A 23,060-nucleotide genomic window follows, 5' to 3' on the forward strand; every position below is an offset into this window, starting at 1 on the left:
ACCAGTTTTATTAACATCACTTGGATTCCAGAGAGGTCTAACTCCACAAAATAAAGAAAAAATCTCGTGCAGAAATTAAACTTTTTTTTTTGCGGAGCATAATATAGCATTCTCGGTTGCTGACCATTTGACAGATTTATTGAAATAAGTTGTGACGGATTCTAAATTAATCAAAGAAATTGAACTTAAACGAACCAAAATTACATTCTCGGAGAAGGCCATAAAGCCGATTTAGTCCTAAAATTACAAAAAAATCAGTTTTCGGTGATGACGGACGAGACGACCGATATTTCTACGGTCAAAACTGCTTGCGTTGTGATACGCTATTTTGATCAAGAAGCTCAAAAGATATGTAGAGCATTTTGGGAGCTGTACAAAGTTTTCAAGGAAACACCTGATGCTGATGATATTCCTACTGCCAATGCCGAGAATTTATACAGAGCTCTTATCGATTCATTAACTAACCGTAATATTCCATTGACAAATGTGATCAGCTTTGGCTCAGATGGGTGTAATGTCATGATGGTTGACAACGACTCAGTAAAAACAAGGTTAATTTACGCGATTTTCCAGGAATCATAATCACGAAATGCGTTTGTCACTCGGCCCATTTGTGTGCCAGTGAAGCCTGTAAACAGTTACCTGAAGGTGTAGAACAACTAGCTAGAGATATCTACAACTTTTTTAAACATAGTGATAAACGGCTATTCGATTTTCGTAACTTCTAGTCGTTTGCTGCAGTGGAGCCTTACAAAATACTCAAACCATCACAGACAAGATGGCTTTCCTTACTATCAGTGGTTGAAAGGATATTAGAGCAATGGGAGGCCCTACGTCTTTTTTTATTGATTTAAACGACAAATCATGCTCATAGAGCAAGAGCCGATGTAAAAAATCGAACAGTATTAATTCTGGAAAAACTCAGCAACCCATTCTACAAACTTTATTTCTGTTTCCTTCAATGGTCGCTCCTTTTATTCAATAAATTTAATCTGTAATTTCAAAGCGAGAAAGTAGTTGTTCACAATCTACATGAGAAAATTCGTACACTCTACCAGGAAATCCTATTGCGTTTTTTACAACGTGAATATGTTATGACTCCAAATCTCCAAATCGTGAAGTGAACGAACTCCATGACGCTGCACAGTATCTTGGCATCAAAGTGTACGAGCTCTTGAAACATCCAGATGTGATCAGACAGCCTGCAGATATTGCACAGTTCTTCTCATGCTGCAAAAATTTCTACAAAGTTGCAGCCATCGAAATTAAAAAACGTTATAACATGGAAGATCCTGTCTTGTCAAAGCTACACGTTTTTGAACCTGCATCAGCGCTCTCCCACAATTTCAGGAACCGTTTCCCCACACTCATGCCTCTAATTGAAGTAGTACCTCGTATAATCGCACCAGCTGATCACGCAATTAAGCAAATAATCGATGATCAATGGAGGAATTTTCGTAATGTACAAGCTTGTTATCCCAAAGGGATAAATGAAATTAGTGAACCAGATAAGTTTTGGGCTCAATTACTCAAAATCGAAGAATTTTCCAAGCTGGCTCATTTTGCCCTTTCTGCACTATCCCTACCCCATGCGAATGCTGACTGCGAGCGGGTTTTTACTAAGTTAAATTTAATTAAAACAGATATAAGAAACCAGCTAACTGTGGAATCAGTGAACGGCACACTTCTTACTGTAGAAAGCGCAAAAGGTTCAACTCGTACTGGAAACTGAGTCAATTTTGAACCTACAAAAGAAATGTATAGCCGCATGACAACAGACAAAATATACGGCAGAAAAAACGATGACAGTGAGGATGTTCCTGACATAATATTTGGAGAAGAGATGTAAATTATGTTACCTTGATTTACATTTAATTTTTTGTGATTTAACTTGAGTAATAATAATTTTTTTTAAAGACAACACAAAGGGATGTTTTATTTAGTAGGAAACTTGCAATAGTTTATTTCATCGAGTAAAAGTCCTAAATCCAGTAGTTCAATACTTATGCCTTAATTTTACTTTTAACACATTTTCGATGCATAATAAATGTACAAGGTTTGAAAGTCAAAGTAGGAGATTTTTAGCTGCATCCGTACGAGGGAATTTTTTTTACGGTTGGCAACCCTGCGAACGACTCATTTCTACTAGCTACTAGCTAGTCGCTTTGCGTGTATCGAAGTGAACGAACGTGTTGGTTTTTTATCACTAGGCGCGAGGCATTTTTGAAGAAAAAAATGGAAGAAATATTAATTGCATCTGTTTTTAAAAGAGAACCTCTGTGAAATCCAGCTAATGAACTCCATAAAAATGTAGTTGTCTTAAAGAAACCATGGGAAGAGGTAGCAATCGAAGTAGAAAAAGATGGTAAGTACTAAAAAGTGATTATTTATTTATGATGTCATAATTTTTTTTTTACAATGAGAAGTTCATTATGGTTATGGCGTTGGATTATGTTTTCAGGCAATGAGTTGTTCTACCAAGTAATCGATCCAATTCCGTTGAAATAATTCAACAAAATTTCTCTGGTTTGTAATGCACCGTTTGAAAATCTGTATGAGTCCTGGTGTATTGGTGCACTAGTAATAGTAGAATCCATGTCCTGTTGAAACGTAGATCGATCTTCCGTCATAACAAAGTTGTGTAGAATGCATACAGCTTTCGTAATTGAAATAGCAGTATCGACCTTGCTTTCTGCAAAACCCTCCATTTTGCTGCCATTATACCAAAACAGCACTCTACACTTCTGCGAGCTCTTTAGAGTCGGTAGTTGTAAATAATTTTAGTGTTCTCAATATTTCTTAATGAAAAAGGCCTCATCAAATAATTCATTAGTGGATAACCACCATCTCCAACTAAGACAAATGGTATTTTAATATTTGTATTAGGAATTTCGTTATCCGATGGAATATTGAGGCCATTAGTTTCTAGCATGGAAAACAAAGATGAACTTCTAAAATTTCCAGCATCGCGCTGACGCCCCTCTGCTCCCGATATCTACTAAAATAATTTTACAGTCCGCATCAACTACAGCTTGTAGTAAAATTGAAAAATATTCCTTGTAATTATAGTACAAAGATCCACTATTAAATGGACAATGCACCCTTATATGTTTCCCATCAATTGCACCAATTCAATTGGGGAAATTCCACTTATTATAGTACTCGTCAGCAATTTCGTACCATTTCTCCGTCGTTGGAATTGGTATGTATTCGTCTTTCAGTGTACTCCACAAAATTTTGCATGTCTCGCTTACAATCTCAGAAACTGTAGTGCGACCTTAGCGGAAATGAAAAGCAAGAGATCTATAGGATTTTCCAGTAGCAAAAAGTACTTAATACTTGAACAATATAATAACTGGTAAGTTTTTAGATTCTCACGGCCAAAAGCATTTTTGTTGTTTGTTTTTGGGGTGTTATGCCGTGTTGCGCTAACTCCTTCTTTAGCCGACGTTTCGGACAGCGTTGCAGTGTCCATCATCAGGGCAGATCCGGTAGATAGTACACATCTTCGGATCTACCGGATCTGCCCTGATGCTGGACACTGCACCGCTGTCCGAAACGTCGGCTAAAGAAGGAGTTAGCGCAACACGGCATAACACCCCAAAAACAAACAACAAAAATATAATAACTGTTGGTTTTTGTTTCAGTGAAAACAGTAAAAGCGAAATGGAAAAATCTGAGAGCCAATTTTTTTAAAGAATGTGTAAAAATGAATAAGCCAAAGAGTGGAGATAGCGCTGATAAAATATGTAAAAGTATGTGGCAGTATTATGATCAATTATTGTTTTTGAAGAGCAAGAAGAACCAGAGGAGCTCCGCGAGAGATTCAAACTTCAAGTACAGATAATGATGAAAATTATTCTATAACAACCGACACAACATTCAAGGAGCTGCAGAATCCAGGTTCTGTGCAGACTGATTCTACTTCAGAAACAATTACAAGTGATACTCTAGAATCTCAAAGTTATAGTCAAATATCACAAAGAAAGAAAATTCGTATGAACAGATCCGAAAACAATGATCAACTTTTAGAAATAGAAAAGAAGAAGCTTGAGATTCTTCAGAGGGAAAGTATCAAAGAAAAAAACAACGATTTACTGTTTTTTGAGAGTCTTTTGCCTTATATGGAAAATATTCCATTAAGGCGTAAACTAAGGTTAAGATCGAAGATTCAAGAATTAATTTTGGCTGAAATTGAAGCTGTAGAAAATAATATTTAACAATCGGTACCAGGGCTGCATATTCCTGTACCGAATATAAATATGTACTCAACAATCAGTGGAATATGAATTGCACGTCCAGAATTCATCTGAACAAAATTGCCTCTTCTTCAATTTGCTGACATCTATGTATGTCATGTGTAAGTTTTATAAAGATAGAAAGGTCTGTCTCTGCTTCGTCCTCCTTCGTAACGTCGTTTTATTACAATTTTGATCTAAATACGATAGTTAAATTTAAGTTGTCTGTTAAATATTTGCTGGAAATGTTACATATAATATTTTTATAAATAATATACTGATCAACCGATCAGTATATACTGCTCAACCGATAAACGGTGGACTGAGATTGTCGATTGGACAATTTTACTCAGTGAACATGAGTGAAATCACATGTAGTGAGGCTGAAACTGCAACAAATCTACAATCAAATAGCAGTTTATGGTTCGAGCTGAGATATGCAAGGATAACTGCCTCTAAAGCTTATGAGGCTGCCCACTGCAAAACACTTGACGGAGTGTTGGTCGAAACCATTCTAGGAGCAGTCAAGATAGAAGACAACGCAGCTCTGAAACGAGGAAGGGAATTAGAAGGCTGCGTTATTAAAGAGGTGGGGAAACTCTACAATGTGAATTTTAAAAGGACGGGCCTGTTTTTGTGTAAATCGTGCCCATTACTTGGTGCGTCACCCGACGCTATTAGCGAGGACTTCGTGGTGGAAGTGAAGTGTCCCACACAACAAGAAATATCATTAGATATATTAAGGATGGGAAACCAACTTCCAAATATTTTGCCCAGATCCAGATGCAGATGTACTTTTGCAACAAAAAAAGGGAATTTTTCGCGTTGCCCATGAAGACTTTGAAGTGACAAAACAAATAACAACGCTGCTTGTAAAATATGATCAAAAATATTGTCTGGATCTGATAGAAAAGTGTACTACTTTCTAGTCTCTGGCAATATACCCCAAAGTAATGACTAATGACACATTGAAGGATCAATATTGTCCATGTTTTAAATTTGTATTCTTTGTAATAATGTATTTACCATCACCACAAATACTGTTTTGTTGGACGTAGCGTGGAACATTCATTGCTCCATTCCGTTTAGGTAGTTTAGTTTAGGTTAGGTTAGGTTAGAACATGAGAAAAGGTATTAGAATTAAATCACAAACCAGTCTATACAAACCTAGCGTAGCCCACAAACTACTTGAAAACTGGGATATAACTCTAAAGGGGACGCGAGCAGGCGTTATTAAAGGGGCATTTTTTTGTTACAGAAAATAACATGGAAAATAGGTATTAGAATTAAATCACAAACCAGTCTATACAAACCTAGCGTAGCCCACATACTATTTGAAAACTGGGATGTTACTCTAAAGGGGACGCGAGCAGGCGTTATTAAAGGGGACATTTTTTTGCTATAGAAAATCACAGTTAGATTAGGTTGTGTTCAGGTACTGAAATATTAATATTGGTGCTTGTCACCCTAATGGGTGTGGCAACATTTATTTTGTGTTAGCGATTGCCAGGGCAATTTCGTATTGCCACGGATTTTTAATCCTTCTTCTCTTGTTACCATCCGTCTTGGGCGGGTCGTTTTGGCAAAACGGCAGAGCTGCCAGGTTTTCACTTACATGTGGTTTATAAAACCGCGGAGAGAGATAGCAATATTGGGCTCACCGTACATGAGCTGCCCTACGGGTCCTATTTATTGTTTAAATAAAGACCAATATTCAAGAGCTGGAGTTATTATTGAAGAGTTACTCCAGTCACACTTCCCTTTGGAATCTGGTGGTACCACGCCGGATTGCTCTGTCAGGAGAGTGAAGTTGAGATCCTGAACATTGATCCATTCGAGCCGGATGATTATTATTTGGATTGATCCATTTGAGACGGAAGATCATTATTTGGAGTGGTCCAGTCGGGCCTCATCATCATCGGGAGTGGTCCAGTCGGCGTCCTCATCACCATCATTGGATTGATCAGGCGAACCTCATCACAACGCTCGCATGCACAGCAAATCAGGTTGTAGCCTTCCTTTCATTGTCCTTTCAAATTCCATTTAAAAAAGCTAAAAATCTGTGTAGATGCCACATTATTTCGTATTGATTATATCGAATTATATTCGGGTGTTCATAATCAGATGCTTTCAAAATAGCATAAATTTGTTGGTGATAATAATTTTTATTGTTGTATTCTGCCGAATAACTTTGCTTCTGCTTACCTACATTTCTAGCCACGCGTTTGCAAGCTTTGTCTTTGCATGCCATAGTATTGTAATCGGTTTCTCTATAATCCATAGTATTATTTTGTTCACGTTAAACGTCAAACTGCCGTTTCGAGTTGTGTATTAAGTTTAAATCAGGTTATTGTGTTATTCGTTTCTAAAAAATGGAACTCGACAAGTTGGTTAGACAGCGCGGGGTTTTGAAAGGTTCATTAACGAGATTTGAAACCTATTTAAGCAATGAGAATGATATTAGGCCCAGCGTATTGTCGTCGAGATTAGATGCCATCAAACCTTCTCTGATGGAATTCTCCAAAATTCAGCTGGAGATTGATTTATTGAATAAATCAGAAGATCATGACGCGAGGGATAATTTTGAAGGTACATATTTTAATGTAATTGCATTAGGACAGGAAATATTATCAAAATTTAAGAAGATTGAAAATGTCCCGATTACATCAGTAAATTTACCGCCAATATCAATACCCATTTTTTCAGGCGACAACCATAAATGGTTGACTTTTAAAAACTCGTTCATTGCCCTAATTCATGATAACAGTAAATTAAATAATGTTCAGAAATTTCATTACCTTATTAGTTATGTGTCCGGAGACGCACTTGATTTGATTAGTTCTCTAGAAATAACCGGGGATAATTATAGTGCAGCCTGGACGATGCTTATTTCAAGATACGAAAATGTCAGACTTATAGCAAATAGACATTTGAATTTCTTATTTAATGTTACACCGTTAAAACGACAGAATCATCATGAATTGCGAAATTTAATTGATCAAGCAAACATTCATTTGAGAGCTTTACATAATTTAAAGCTCAATATGTTTTTATTAACCCTGATGAAGGTTCGGGCTGAACTGAAACCGGTTGGTTATAAATATATACAATAAAGTGGTATTTAAACAAAGTTATTTTATTTTAATTATTATAATAATTTAAAGCTTCCAACAGAGCATTGGGACACATTAATTATACATATTCTAACCTCAAAGTTAGATAATCACACACGTGGCCTGTGGGAATCCATGGAGTGCGATAAAGTTTATCCTACGTTCGAGCAGTTTAGCAATTTTATTTCACAAAGGTCGCAGATCCTGGAAACTATCCAAGGTGATAATGGTGGAATGCAACAGAAAGCGGAACCAGTTGCAACAAAACCAAAGTTTTTTAATTTTAAGGAAAGGAATCCTACGAACAAGGTTACGTTAGCGTCAAGCAACGTTAATTGTATGCTGTGTAATGACAGCCATTTCATTTATTCTTGTAAAATATTTGTTAACAAAGAACCAGCGGCACGAAGAAAGTTCGTTTCAGAGAGCAATTTATGTTATAACTGCCTAAAACCGGGGCACCCTTCAAAGGTGTGCAGGTGGAAGGAAAAATGCAGTGTTTGTGATCGAAAACATCACACTCTGTTACCTATCAATACTGATAATGTACATGCGGGTACTTCAACTGGCAAGGGTCAATCGGAGGCACCAGTAAATTTAGCATGTCATAGCGACATGAACGGGCGAGAAATTTTACTATCTACCGTAATAGTAAAAATAGAAGACGCGTACGGTGGAACACACAAAATACGCGCACTTTTGGATTCGGGTTCAATGTCTAATTTTATTACAAAGGATACTTGTAAAAGATTAAATTTGCATTGTACAAAATTGAACATACCTGTTTCAGGTTTGCATAATAATTTAATTCATGTAAAGGAAACAGTTGACATTAAATTTAAATCATTATGTTCTCAATACGAGGATGAAATATCTTGTTTGGTATTAGATGAGATTTCTTGCAATCTTCCACAGACCGTGATTAACCCAAAAATGTTGAACATTCCAGACGGTGTCCGGTTAGCTGATCCGCAGTTTTACCAGCCAGCTTCTATTGATATGCTGATCGGAGCAGAGATTTTCTGGCAGGTGCTTCGTACGGATCAGATACAGTTAGGAAAGGATAAACCTACATTGCATCGAACGGAGCTAGGCTGGATAATATCAGGAGCTGTACAGAGTCGTCATAATACGAGGCCAATTAAAGTTTGTCATATTTCATTAAATTCTTTGCAGAACCAAATAGAAAGGTTTTGGAAGGTTGAAGAAACCGAAAATAGTAAGCATCACTCTCTGGAAGATAGTGAATGTGAAAGGATTTTCGAAGGCACGCATAAACGCGATGAAAACGGTAGATTTGTAGTCAACTTACCGTTTAAATCTAACCTATCTCAATTAGGAGATTCATTTAGTAATGCTAAAGGTAGATTAGCGTCAATGGGAAGGAAATTCTTAAGACAACCTAGTTTAAAGGAACAATACTCGGAATTTATTGATGAGTATCTTGCGTTAGGTCACATAACTGAATGTGAACCTCCAAAACGCGATGAAATCACTTATTATTTACCACATCACGCTGTATTTAAAGAATCAAGCACAAATACTAAAATTCGTGTTGTTTTTGACGGGTCGGCTAAACCCGCTCGAGGGATTTCTTTGAATCGCGCTCTAATGATTGGGCCCACCATTCAAAATGATATATTTTGTCACTTGGTATTTTTCAGAAAACATCAATATGCAGTCACCGCAGATATTGCAAAGATGTACCGCCAAATTAATATCAACCCGGAACACAGAAATTACCAACGTATATTATGGAAAAGGGATGCGGAGGATTGTTTGAAACATTATACGCTAAACACGGTGACAGATGGTTTGGCTCCTTCGCCTTATTTAGCAATACGTTGTCTGCACCAGCTAGGTAATGACGTTTCATTTACTCATCCATTTGACACCACTTTGTGGTGTGATTCGTCAATAACATTGGCTTGGATTGCAGGAGAACCGTACCGTTGGACTACTTTTGTTGCTAACCGCGTATCAGAAATACAACGTGAAGGTGATGGCGCTATATGGCGTCACATTTGTTCAACTGAAAACCCAGCTGACATAATTTCCAGAGGAATAACATCTCAGCAGTTAAAATCATCTTCATTATGGTGGTCAGGACCACCATGGCTCACGTCCGACGAGGATAAGTGGCCACGTTCTACATTTGATACTCCCACGGAGTTGCCAGAAACGGCGAGGATAGTTTTGGTTACTAGTAGTCCTGTCGATTGGGAAATAATTAATAATTATTCTTCATTAAGACGACTGAGGCGCGTAGTTGCTTATATGTTACGTTTCATACATAACTGTTCTAAACAAAAACAGATGCGGGTCGACGAGCTTTCTGTAATCGAACTGGAACATGCCATGCATGTATTGATTTTGAACGCTCAGCGATTCGCATTTCGTGATGAAATAGCTTTTTTGAGTAATGGAAGATTTGTATCTAGGCAGAGCAAGGTAAAGGCACTAAATCCTTTTATGCAGGATGGGTTATTGTGTGTTGGAGGTCGACTATCACAATCTGATATTACCTCGGTCTCTCAAAAACATCCAATTTTGTTACCACAAAATCATAAGTTGACTGACTTAATAATAACCCATCTGCATTATGAGAATTTGCATTTAGGATGTAATGCTCTGCTCGCATTACTGCGTTTACGGTTTTGGCCAATATTTGGTAAAAACGCAGTAAAGCGAGCACTGCATAAATGTATTGTATGTTTCCGAGTCCGTCCGCGCGAGTATCGCCAGCTCATGGGTGACCTTCCTGCTGATCGATTCCGAATCCAAAGACCATTTTATGTAACCGGCATAGATTATGCAGGTCCAATTTTAATTAAGTCTGGTTTAACCAGAAATGCTAAGAGTGTAAAATCTTACATATGTTTATTTATTTGTTTTTCAACGAAGGCAATTCACCTTGACTAATTTAACTTCAATGGCATTTATGAATGCATTGAAAAGATTTATAGCTAGGAGGGGTAAACCCTCACGACTCTTTAGTGATAATGGAACTAACTTTACAGGTAGTTATAGGGAACTTACTGAACTATTTGATTTTTTGAAGGCATCTGATAAGGAAATCCATAATTTTTTAGCCCAGCAGAATATTAGCTGGAGTTTCTTGCCTCCCCGCTCACCGCATCACGGTGGACTCTGGGAAAGTGCAGTTAAAATGACCAAGTTACATTTAAAAAAAAGCAATGCGGTCAACTGTTTTGACATACGAAGGCATGAATACCATACTAATACAGATTGAGGCTTGTTTAAATTCCCGTCCTCTGACTCCATTAACATCTTATCCAAATGAAGCGTCCTCATTCTTTCATCCTTCCTTTAAGGCGACAACCTGGTATTGCCTGAGCTTGATATTCATCATCTGCCTACAAACAGGCTTAATATTTACCAAAAGATATCTACCGTTGTTCAATCTTTTTGGCACAGATGGAGCCGGGAATACCTAGCAAAATTGCAGAACCGAGTCAAATGGCAAGAAGGACGTCAACGCAGTTTACAGCCTGGTGACATGGTCATCATCAAAGACAACCAACTAACTACCTCCCCAGTACTGGAGGATGGCGCGAGTGACGGAGATCCACCCTGGTCAAGACGGACGCGTCCGCATCGTCTCCTTGAGGACGGCCAGAGGTGTCACCAAAAGAGCCGTGACACAGCTCTGTCTACTTCCCATGGAGGATCCTTCTTCCAACCTGGATTAAGAACAAATTACAACACTAAAAGTGATGTTATGTGTAAATCAAAATGCCGTCAGGCTCAACAGTGCCAAGTGATAAGCTATTTTCTCATAAGTGGGTGCAGCGCACCAGAAGTTTCTACGTTATTAGACTTTTATTTTTTTAATGTCAAGTCTGACATAGGGTTATATACGTTGTTATAAGTTTTTTGTTATTATTTTGATATCCATATATTGAATATTGTTTATTTTTGTATGTGAACTTGTTGGGTAAATTCTGAGTACCAATGTTGCAATCTCTTCCTACATTATTTTATGAAAAACGACTATTCCTTAATACTCGTTTTGGGGCGGGAATATGTTAAGATTTCAGGTACTGAAATATTAATATTGGTGCTTGTCACCCTAATGGGTGTGGCAACATTTATTTTGTTTTAGCGATTGCCGGGGCAATTTCGTATTGCCACGGATTTTTAATCCTTCTTCTCTTGTTACCATTCGTCTTGGGCGGGTCGTTTTGGCAAAACGGCAGAGCTGCCAGGTTTTCACTTACATGTGGTTTATAAAACCGCGGAGAGAGATAGCAATATTGGGCTCACCGTACATGAGCTGCCCTACGGGTCCTATTTATTGTTTAAATAAAGACCAATATTCAAGAGCTGGAGTTATTATTGAAGAGTTACTCCAGTCACACTTCTCTTTGGAATCTGGTGGTACCACGCCGGATTGCTCTGTCAGGAGAGTGAAGTTGAGTTCCTGAACAATATATATAACTGAATTGGTTCGTAGGTAGGTACTGTACCTAACCCGCGCACTGGCTAGGTAAATAACTACATAGTTGTATCAGGAATATGCACATTAAAAATATATATATATATTATTTCCGTTGTTTTTTGCCGGTTTAGTTTTCAGTAGATTTTCCCGGTTTTTCCCAAAATTTGCAATGTCGTGTGCTTCGTGCGTATTGGTTTGACAGGCTTTTTGAGAATTGTTGATAAGATTGATGAACTGTTACAGTGGTTAAAGAATCACGGCGTTATACGCAATGAAAAAATATGTGATAATTGTGAAAATGTGTGTATATTAAAATCGGATTTTAGATACAGTGGGTGGCCAAATTATTATACTCAAACAAAAAAACGTCGCTATCTGTGAAAGTGGTGGCTATAATTAATTTATTATTGGAAAAATGTTATGGTTTTTCAATTTACTGATTGCCACTAGCCACTATATCTGGCAACACTTTCATCAGTGTGGCAACACATAAATGTTTATCAAAATGGCGGCTACTAGTATCAGTACATGTCGAAAATTTTACTGTGCTGGCTTGTGAGAAGTCTTCGAAAAAAATCTTGGCTTCAGTGTTATCGACTTATTATTCAGTAAGTGTTCGATTTTTTTACATTTAGAATTATTCTAGTACTCGATCAATACATTGTGATCATGTTTTAGTTAGTTTTTGTTTTTTTTTGTTTTTTTATTGGTTGTCAACCGACCTAACCTAAAAATGTTTATTAACAGATATGGGGAAGTGTGCTGACCTCACACCAAGGAAAAAAGCACAGATTTCGACAATGTTACGGCATTGTCAATATACCCAGCGTCAAATTGCTGATTTGTGTGATGTATCACAGTCCAGTGTGCGTAATATCAAGCAAAAATTGGACGCCGAAATACCGATCAAGGAGGATCGAGTCGGTAAATGCGGCCGAAAACGCATTACAACACCTCGAACTGAGCGAGAAATACGCCGCATTACACTTGAAAACCGTCGAAAGCCACGGCTCGTCATAAAACAAATTCTTAATGATAATGGAGAACAAATATCAGAGCGGACTCTCAGGCTAAGATTTGTAGAAATGGGACTGAAATGTTGTCGGCCACTAAAAAAACCAAAACTCACTCCTGCCATGAAGGCCAAACGTCTGGCCTGGGCCAAGGAGCATCGACACTGGACACAGGAAGACTGGAGCAAGGTTTGAATAACCCTAATACAAGAATACACATGCTTAGAGTATCGTTTTTTACACATTTATACAAAAACAATTTCTTGCAGGTTTGTTTCTCGGACGAGTCGTCAATACAGATTCTCCAAGATAAAACTGAGTTTGTTCGGCGAAAGACGCATGAAAAATTCAATGAAGACTGCATTGTGGAACGTGTAAAGCATCCTGCTTCAGTGATGATATGGTCCGTCATCAGCAGTAAAGGGACTGGAAGGCTGTACATCGTCCAAGGAACTATGCGTCAGGATCAGTATAAGAAAGTTCTGGAGGAAAAACTGATCCCACAGGTAGCAGAATGGTTCCCTAATAGGAATTTTATATTCATGCAAGACTCTGCTCCCTGTCATAAAGCCAAATCTATCACAGAATACCTAAAAAACAAACAGATTAATACCCTGAACTGGCCTGGAAACTCGCCCGACTTGAATCCTATAGAAAATGTGTGGGCAGTCCTGAAAACTGAAATGTCAAGGGATAAAATTATAACAAACAAAAGAGAACTGATTGAGAATATCATTAGAGTATGGCACAACACTCCAAAACTCCAAGAAGTAGCCATATCATGCATTGAAAGCATGCCACGCCGCGTTCAAGCCGTCATAGAAGCTAAAGGCGGAGTAACCAAATACTGAATAATATGTATTTCTCTTTTAATAGACTATTCAACTTATCTACACATGTTTAATTTCTATTCCTAAATACACTTGCTAGTATTAAAACAATATATACTAGTATATATTGTATATATTGTTTGTTATTTCATAACAAACTGACAAAATACAAAGAAATAGTTTTGAGTATAATAATTTGGCCACCCACTGTATGTTTGCCAAAAAACTTCTACAATAAGTGTTGGTCACAAAAGTATTAAAAAGAGGTGTAATTTTAGTGTTTCGGCCAGAAAAAATACTTTTTTTTCTACATCAAACTTATCTATAGAAAATATTTGAAAATTTGTGCTATTTTGGGCAATTTTGCAACCACCCAGAACATCGCTTATCAAATTAGAATTAGGAGTCGGAAACAATACTGTAGTTGACTGGTCGTCATTTTGTAGAGAAATGTGTGTACAATGGTGTTATAAAAATAAACAAAAAATCGGAGGTGTAGGTGTTACGGTGGAAATAGATGAGGCCAAAATAGGAAAACGAAAATATAATAGGGGTAGAATTGTAAAGGGACAGTGAATTTTCGGTGGTTACGAGCGGGGATCAAAAAAAATGTTCGTGTGTGCAGTGGAGGACAGAACAAAAGAAACTCTCTTAAGATTAATCAAAGAATATATTTTGCAAGGGACGACAATAATTTCGGATTGCTGGAAAGCTTACGACTGCCTCAAAGACGAAGGTTTTGAACATTATTGTGTTAACCACAGTTTACATTTTGTGGATCCGGAAACTGGAGCACATACGCAACATATTGAACGTTGTTGGAGAGAAGTTCGAAGCAGTGTGCTAAGATATGGAAGGTCAGAAACACATTACGAGGGCTATCTGTGCGAATTCCTTTGGAAAAGGTCCCTTCCGAACCCCCACGACCGACTACATTCATTTTTTAACATGGTGAGCACGGTGTACAATCCATATGATGACACGCAACATCAGCTTGAAATTAGTACCGATGAAACGCAGCAACAGTTCGAACCCCAACCCAGTACCAGTAGTGCCGGGAATGATTTGAATTAGGTACGTTTGTTTTTATTTTGATAATAAATTATTTTGTGAGGTTGGTATTTCCGGCAAATGTCACATTATTTTGTTTCTTTGAAATCTCGTGAACAAAAATGTATCATGGCGTTATGATTTTGGTTGACGACCGGTGTATATCGTGTATGTGAAATAATTTAAACGAAATTAAAATTTGAAGTGTTTATTTTTGGTTTTCCCCAACATTTATAGTAACTTTTAAGGCCCGTTTATAATAGGAATAAGCGGTAAGAATAGGCCGGTGCCGTAATCCGTAATATTTTAGATCGTCGTTTATAATTGAAATAGGAATAGAATAGAATACGTCCATAGAAGTGACTATGCCGCTGTCACTTGTCTATGTCAACTGTCAACCGAGAGTATATTCATCCTCCATCTTATAAAAGTAATATTGTTTTATATAAATAAATATTGAAACGATGGATCAGATATTGTTGCATGTGGAATGTTTTTGTCAATTCTGGGGCTAGCATACGCTGCAATAGGAGACACACAGTTGACGAAAAAAATAAGGAAAAAACGACGTTGGAGTGTGCGTCCCATTAATCATAAAAGGAAGAAAACAGGACATTTCCATAATTTGTTAAAAGACATGGCGACAGTAGACAACGATCAATTTAAGAAATATACAAGAATGTCGCAGACCAATTTCTATAAATTGTTAGGACTTCTACAACACAAATTAGTAAAGCGAAGCAGACGTGAGCCTTTAAGTCCGGAACATAGTTATAACATTATTGTAAGTGATAATATCTTTTAATATTTATAATGTTAAGAATTATATTTATTCATTTTGATGTAAAAAATAATGTACTTATATTATTTTAGCCATTTGTCTCAAGGCTGCAGTCTGCAAGTAGTTGCGTGGTCCTTTATGATTGGAAAAACCACTGCACATGTAATAATAAAGGAAACTTGCGAGGCAATATGGGATGTTCTTAGTCCCATATATTGCAAACAACCGACAGTCGAAGAATGGAGAGAAAAAGCCAACGAATTTTATAAGCAATGGAATCTCCCTAACTGCTGCGGTGCAATCGATGGTAAAAATATTACAATTCAGGCACCTAAAAATTCAGGAACTGCTTTTTTTAATTATAAAAAAACATTCAGCATAGTCCTCTTGGCTGTTTGTGATGCTGACTACATATTCACACTTGTAGACATCGGAGCATATGGCTCGCAAAGTGATGGTGGAGTATTCTCGGAGTCAGCCTTCGGCCGAGGTTTGGACTCCGGTAAAATAAAATTACCAGCAGGTACACCATTACCGTACACAAATATTGATTTTCCATATTACTTTGTTGGATACGAGGCTTTTCCTCTAAAACCATACATTTTAAGACCTTTTCCGGGAAAGAATTTAAATCAAGAAAAACGAATCTTTAATTACCGATTATCAAGAGCAAGGAGAACAATAGAAAATTCTTTTGGCATTTTAGCATCTAGGTGGAGAATCTTGAGAAATAGTATCATTGCCGAAGTTGATAATGTAGAAAGGATTACCGCTGCCACAATATGTTTACACAATTTTCTGCGAATCTCTGAAAAAAATGCCGAACAACTAGTGTATTGCCCTTCAAATTTTTGTGACACTGTTAGAGATAATGGTCAAATTTCAGAAGGCTTATTTCGAGAAGAACAAAGTGATAATGGTTTTCAAAGGATAGGACGCATGGGTGCGAATAATCCATCAAGATCAATGATCGCTCTACGTGACAGCATGGCACATTATCTTTTGCATGAAGGGGCAGTTCCTTGGCAGTGGGCACATATTTTAAGAGGATTCAGACCAGAGTGATATCGAGAAAACAAAACACACAACCTGATGTAATAATAAACAGGCTATTATTACTGATTACCATCTCCCATTGGTGACCCTTTTTATCGCGTGAATACAGTGTTACATTACAGAGAGGCTTTGCCTTAATTACCCGACTAAAAACTTTTCTATCAATGCTCTGGAAATTCAGTCGCCCCATGGAAAAACGATGCTTCCCTGTGTAAGAATATTTATAGTTTTTTTGTTTGATAATCATTATTTTTTTGAACAATGTAATCATTGGCTTGAAATAGTGTAAATCATCTCGCATTGGTGATCCTTAAATTCTTACATTTTATCGCGTGACTAGTGTTACATTACAGAGGCTTTGCCTTAATTACCCGACTAAAAACTTTTCTATCAATGCTCTGGAAATTCAGTCGCCACATGGAAAAACGATGCTTCCCTGTGTGAGAATATTTTTAGTTTTTTTTGTTTAATAATCATTATTTTTTTGAACAATGTGATCATTGGCTTGAAATATTGTAAATCATCTTGCATTGGTGATCCTTAAATTCTTACATTTTATCGCGTGAATACAGTGTTACATTACAGAGAGGCTTTGCCTTAATTACCCGACTAAAAACTTTTCTATCAATGCTCTGGAAATTCAGTCGCCCCATGGAAAAACGATGCTTCCCTGTGTGAGAATATTTTTAGTTTTTTTGTTTTATAATCATTATTTTTTTTAACAATGTAATCATTGGCTTGAAATATTGTAAATTATCTTGCATTGGTGGTCCTTAAATTCTTACATTTTATCGCGTCAATACAGTGTTACATTACAGAGAGGCTTTGCCTTAATTACCCGACTAAAAACTTTTCTATCAATGCTCTGGAAATTCAGTCGCCACATGGAAAAACGATGCTTCCCTGTGTGAGAATATTTATAGTTTTTTTTGTTCGATAATCATCATTTTTTTGAACAATGTAATCATTGAAATATTGTAAATCATCCTGCATTGGTGGTCCTTAAATTCTTACATTTTATCGCGTGAATACAGTGTTACATTACAGAGAGGCTTTGCCTTAATTACCCGACTAAAAACATTTCTATCAATGCTCTGGAAATTCAGTTGCCACATGGAAAAACGATGCTTCCCTGTGTGAGAATACTTTTAGTTTTTTTTGTTTAATCATTATTTTTTTGAACAATGTAATCATTGGCTTGAAATATTGTAAATCATCCTGCATTGGTGGTCCTTAAATTCTTACATTTTATCGGGTGAATACAGTGTTACATTACAAAGAGGCTTTGCCTTAATTACCCGACTAAAAACTTTTCTATCAATGCTCTGGAAATTCAGTCGCCACATGGAAAAACGATGCTTCCCTGTGTGAGAATATTTTTAGTTTTTTTTGTTTAATAATCATTATTTTTTTGATGGCTTGAAATATTGTAAATCATCTTGCATTGGTGGTCCTTAAATTCTTACATTTTATCGCGTGAATAAAGTGTTACATTACAGAGAGGCTTTGCCTTAATTACCCGACTAAAAACTTTTCTATCAATACTCTGGAAATTCAGTCGCCACATGGAAAAACGATGCTTCCCTGTGTGAGAATATTTATAGTTTTTTTTGTTCGATAATCATTATTTTTTTGAACAATGTAATCATTGGCTTGAAATATTGTAAATCATCCTGCATTGGTGGTCCTTAAATTCTTACATTTTATCGCGTGAATACAGTGTTACATTACAGAGAGGCTTTGCCTTAATTACCCGACTAAAAACTTTTCTATCAATGCTCTGGAAATTCATTATGTTGTTGAGTATGTACTTAATCATAATTGTGAAAATTTATATCTTGTCCTCTTAATTAACGAAACTATTGCCAAATATGATTGGATTAATTTTAGGACACGTAAAACAAATATTGGTTGATGCAGTTATTAAATTCACTGTGCCCTTGATTAGTAATTCTTGGTGTGAAGATATTAGTAAAAAAATTATGTGGCAAAGACACAAGACCATATAATGGAACAAACTCAATGAGGAAAATGGCCATCCTATGTCATTCAAAATATTCAAAATATAGAAAGAAATGGTTGACTAATTATTTTATTTGTCATAATTATAGTATATTGTTTTTTTTTTTTAATTACTCATTGTCCTAATGAATGTCTTTCAACGCCTTCTTTAAAATGTATTTTGTTCTAAAATATTCTTGTATTTTTTGTTCTGTGTTGTATTTTGTCTTGGTACACATTTGAAATATGTTTTGTGCTTATATATTTTTGCATTTCCTGTTTCTGTACTATCCATATTATTTTTGGATTAACTTTATGATTAAAACCTCAAATTGAAATATTAAATCATTAAATGAATATTTAAAACAGAAAAAGATTCATTTGCAGTCTTGGTGAAATTTAAAGGGTGTTTAGCGCTTATAAATTTATTTGTGTTTCCTGTTTCTGTTATCTTAGTGAAATAAAATAAAAATACTTCACAACATGTAACTAAGGTTTTCATTTTTCTGATAAGCAGAGAAATGTTAACATTCAATACTTTCGTAGAAAGGTACAATCATTGTTTGAAAATGTTTTTCCTTTTAAAGTAAAGGAATTCAAATTTCAAGTAATTTGAAACTATTTTCGCAGGACAAAACTGGAGTGTGTTGGCGCCTTGTCGTCCTGAGAGAATCTGTTAACATTTCTAACATTTATTTTTAAAATAATATTTTAGGTTGATGAATTTATATACATTTAAAACCGAATTATCGAATAATAACTGATCGGAGGTGATTCCTTGGATTACATTTAGTGTAGAAACTTTACAGTTGGTTCTAATTCATTAATTCTATAAGGGATTTCAAGTTATTTTCGATCAAGTGACAGTTGCTGTGAAATCCAGTGTTTATTTGTGTATAAAATAAACACACTTTGGACCAGTTAAAACAAGTGAACCGATTATAACAACATTATGAAGCCGTGCACGCGTAATGCAGCCCGCAGTGGGTCTCCAGTTGCAACTCCAGCGGCGTCTTCACAAACGGTACCGGCTGGTTCTCTGGCCGAAATAATGGAGAAGCTCAACAAAATCGATGTCGAGCTCACTCGCATCAAGTCGATGTGGGGGGAGATATCTGACATAAAGAAGAGCCTCGAGTTTGCTCTAGCAGCCATGTCCGATACGGAAAAGAGGGTGGAGGCGGTTGAGAAGAGACTGGAGACTGTCGACAAGTTAGTTTCAGAGGTGGCATCCATCAAGAAGAACATGGAAATCTTCAGATACGAACTGGACGAGCGCGATCAGCTCTCCCGTGTGAAAAACCTCGAAATTAAGAACGTGCCAATGACGAAGGGAGAAAACTTACTCTGCATAGCCAAGAAAATAGGCGAGCAGATTGGTTTTGAACTACAACCAGAAGATGTGGACACAGTGACGCGAGTGGCTACCAAGTCCGCCCAGGTTAAGCCGATAATCATCCGTTTTGCAAGCAAACGGAGAAAGGAGGAATTTCTTGCACTATCTAAGAAGGCCAGGAAGATCACCAGTACCGACCTGAAATATTCCAGACCAGAAGAAATAATTTATGTTAACAACCACTTAACAATTAACAATAAGATTCTGCTCTCGAAAGTTAAAATCAAGGCACGGGAAGCAGGCTTCAGATTTGTATGGGTAAAGGACTGTAAGATCTTAGTGAGAAAAAACGATAATTCACCAGCTTTTTTAGTCAGGAGGGAAGACGACCTCCAGAAAATTTCATAATAAAATACTGCTCATTCTATTATTATTGTATACTCCTCCCTCTCCCTCCACACGCCCGCTACCCTCCCTCTCCCTCCACACGCCCGCTATCCTCCCTCTACGTCCACACGCCCGCTACCCTCCCTCTCCCTCCACACGCCCGCTATCCTCCCTCTACCTCCACACGCCCGCTACCCTCCCTCTCATGTTGCGACTGCATTACTATTTTATTTTATTTTTGACGGCCGGCATAGTCCAGTGGTAACGCATTGGACTGCCATTCCGAAGGTCGCGGGTTCGAACCCGGCGTGCGCAAATAAATTTTATTTGATTAATCTGTGTTATTTCACAATTAATTAATTAAAATAATATATAGTATATTTGCGGCACGTTCCAGAGTGGAAGATACTACCAGTATCGCCCTGGTGTAAGACCACCATTCAGAATTGAAACGTTGCTCCAAATGGCTTTAGCCGTGTTTAGTGACTAGATCTGAATAGCCAGGTACTTCCCCACCTTCCTCTTTCCCTTCCCCACTTACCTTCAGCCTCACAACATCCGGAATATATGCAAGTCTCCCTAAATGTCAAATCAACAAATTACAATCCGTTTTCAACGCCGCGGCAAGGCTTATCACCGGAGTATCTAAATACTCCCACATTTCAGAGCATCTCAAAAATCTGCACTGGCTCAAATGTCCTGAAAGAATCCAGTTCAAGGTATGCTGGATGGTATTTAAGTCACTTAACGGAATGGCTCCGGCTTATTTATCAGAATTGTGTATTCCAGAAGATTCCAATTCCCGACAGTCAACCCTTAGGTCAGCAACGTCATCAGCTATCGGAAAGTTGAAGGAACCAAAGCGCACACCAGATACTAAGTTCGGTGAGCGTGCTTTTGCCGTGTCAGGACCTAAAGCCTGGAATGGACTGCCACATGATTTGAGAATGATCGCAGACTCGACAGAATTTAGGTCTAAACTTAAAACGCACCTTTTCAGACAGTCGTATCCATAATTTCAGAAACCTCCACTTTCACAGTTGACGGCAATTTAAATTTAAATTAACAAAATGTAAAAAATACTAAAAATAAAATAAAATAAATATAAATAATAATTAAAAATAAATAAATAAAAATGATAACAACTAACAATTTGTAGGCTTTTAAGACAGTTAAAATACATTTAAATTAAAATAAAAACTATAGCAGACTTAAGATCATGCGACGACCAGTGTTTTTGATATAGTGTCCTCTGCGTGCAGTTCTATCTTTTATAAGCATAAACTTTTTAATATAAGTGTGTTTGTTGGAAGTGACTTGCCAGGTAAGTATGTTTTGGTATCTTTTCTAAATAACAAATGTAGATCCTAAGAAATAAATTGTACAGCGCCCTTGAGGTGATTTTTCACAAAAACGGCGCTCTACAAATTATCCAATTATTATTATTATTATTATTATCCCCCAATCGGGGATGCCATAGTCTCACTGGCTCCAGACGGGAGCAGTTGGGACTCTTGTGAGGTATTCACTATAAAAAAAATAAAAATAAATTTATTATACTCTCACAAAATTACCTTATTATATCATCCTGTTCACAACTCCTGTCAACTGCAAGATATTCTCACTTTCTGTACTCATCATATTATTATGTATTTGTCATATTTCAAATGTCACTCGATAATTTTACTCGGGGTTCTGTAATACTGATGTGCGAAGCGCTCATTAAGCGTTCATTTCCGAGTGCACATTTATGTTACTTACAACGTAGTATGCCTCTATGGCATCCACTCCTTTGCGTAACGAATAATTACTTAGAGATATTACCATTATTTTATTTTCTGCAGATAATACTATATTATACCTCACATTCTTTTAACGCATTCTCCGCATATCCCTGTTATTGACACTCAATTGAAAAAGAGTCACTGCCTTTAAGTATTATCACTACAGAATTTCATTGTATCATATTCTAACTCATATTCACGACTGTTAAATTGATTGTACCTAATATTTTAATATTACTTGCGTGGCAACTTTTCCTTTCCCTCTCCTCCCCTTTCCCGTTCCAAACCAAGTCTATTTAAGTATAAATTATTATTTTTTTGGTAAACTAATGTTTTAAAGACAAGATTTTTTTTATGCATAGCACAAAGGGTAACAATTATTTTACAAGCAATAATTATTCGCCTGAAACACTCATCCACATTGAAAAATCTCCTGATAAAAGATACATGACGCCAACGGGACTCGAACCCGTGTCCCTTCGATTTCCGGTCGACAGCTCTGACCACTGAGCTATGGCGGCTTATCTCTTACCCGCGAAATTATTCAATATATACTAGTGTTTCATTCAACAATAACTGCTTGTTACATTTTTTTCACCTGAAAACAACCAACTTTATTTTATATGAGAAAGGCATTGTAAGTGCTAACTCGACCGGAAATCGAAGGGACACGGGTTCGAGTCCCGTTGGCGTCATGTATCTTTTATCAGGAGATTTTTCAATGTGGATGAGTGTTTCAGGCGAATAATTATTGCTTGTAAAATAATTATTTAAGTATAGTTATAATTACATTTATTTTATTGCTGTTTATTGTAGGCATATTATAGGTTTATCGTATGTTGAATTTACATTCGTTTTATTATTTTTTCTTATTTGCTGCTCCGTAGTAGTCCGGAACTACTACAAATTCTGGATAAAAAGTTCGACGACTTTAAAGTTGAATTCCTAGAAAAATTGTTTGCAGACATTAAAAAAACTATAGTTGAAGTGATAAAAAAGGAGTACAAGG

The 23,060-nt window shown here is 36.8% G+C and overlaps 2 pseudogenes; both read left to right on the forward strand.

Annotated features, from left to right (window-relative positions):
* The first annotated feature begins 267 nt into the window (after window positions 1–267).
* On the forward strand, window positions 268–2,113 carry LOC149420510 (uncharacterized; annotated as a pseudogene).
* A 122-nt stretch (window positions 2,114–2,235) lies between these two features.
* On the forward strand, window positions 2,236–6,179 carry LOC149420511 (uncharacterized; annotated as a pseudogene).
* The last annotated feature ends 16,881 nt before the right edge of the window (window positions 6,180–23,060 follow it).

Source organism: Hesperophylax consimilis, chromosome 10 (assembly GCF_061612785.1).
Source record: "Hesperophylax consimilis isolate HC1 chromosome 10, BYU_Hcon_1.0, whole genome shotgun sequence".
Lineage (NCBI taxonomy): Eukaryota > Metazoa > Arthropoda > Insecta > Trichoptera > Limnephilidae > Hesperophylax > Hesperophylax consimilis.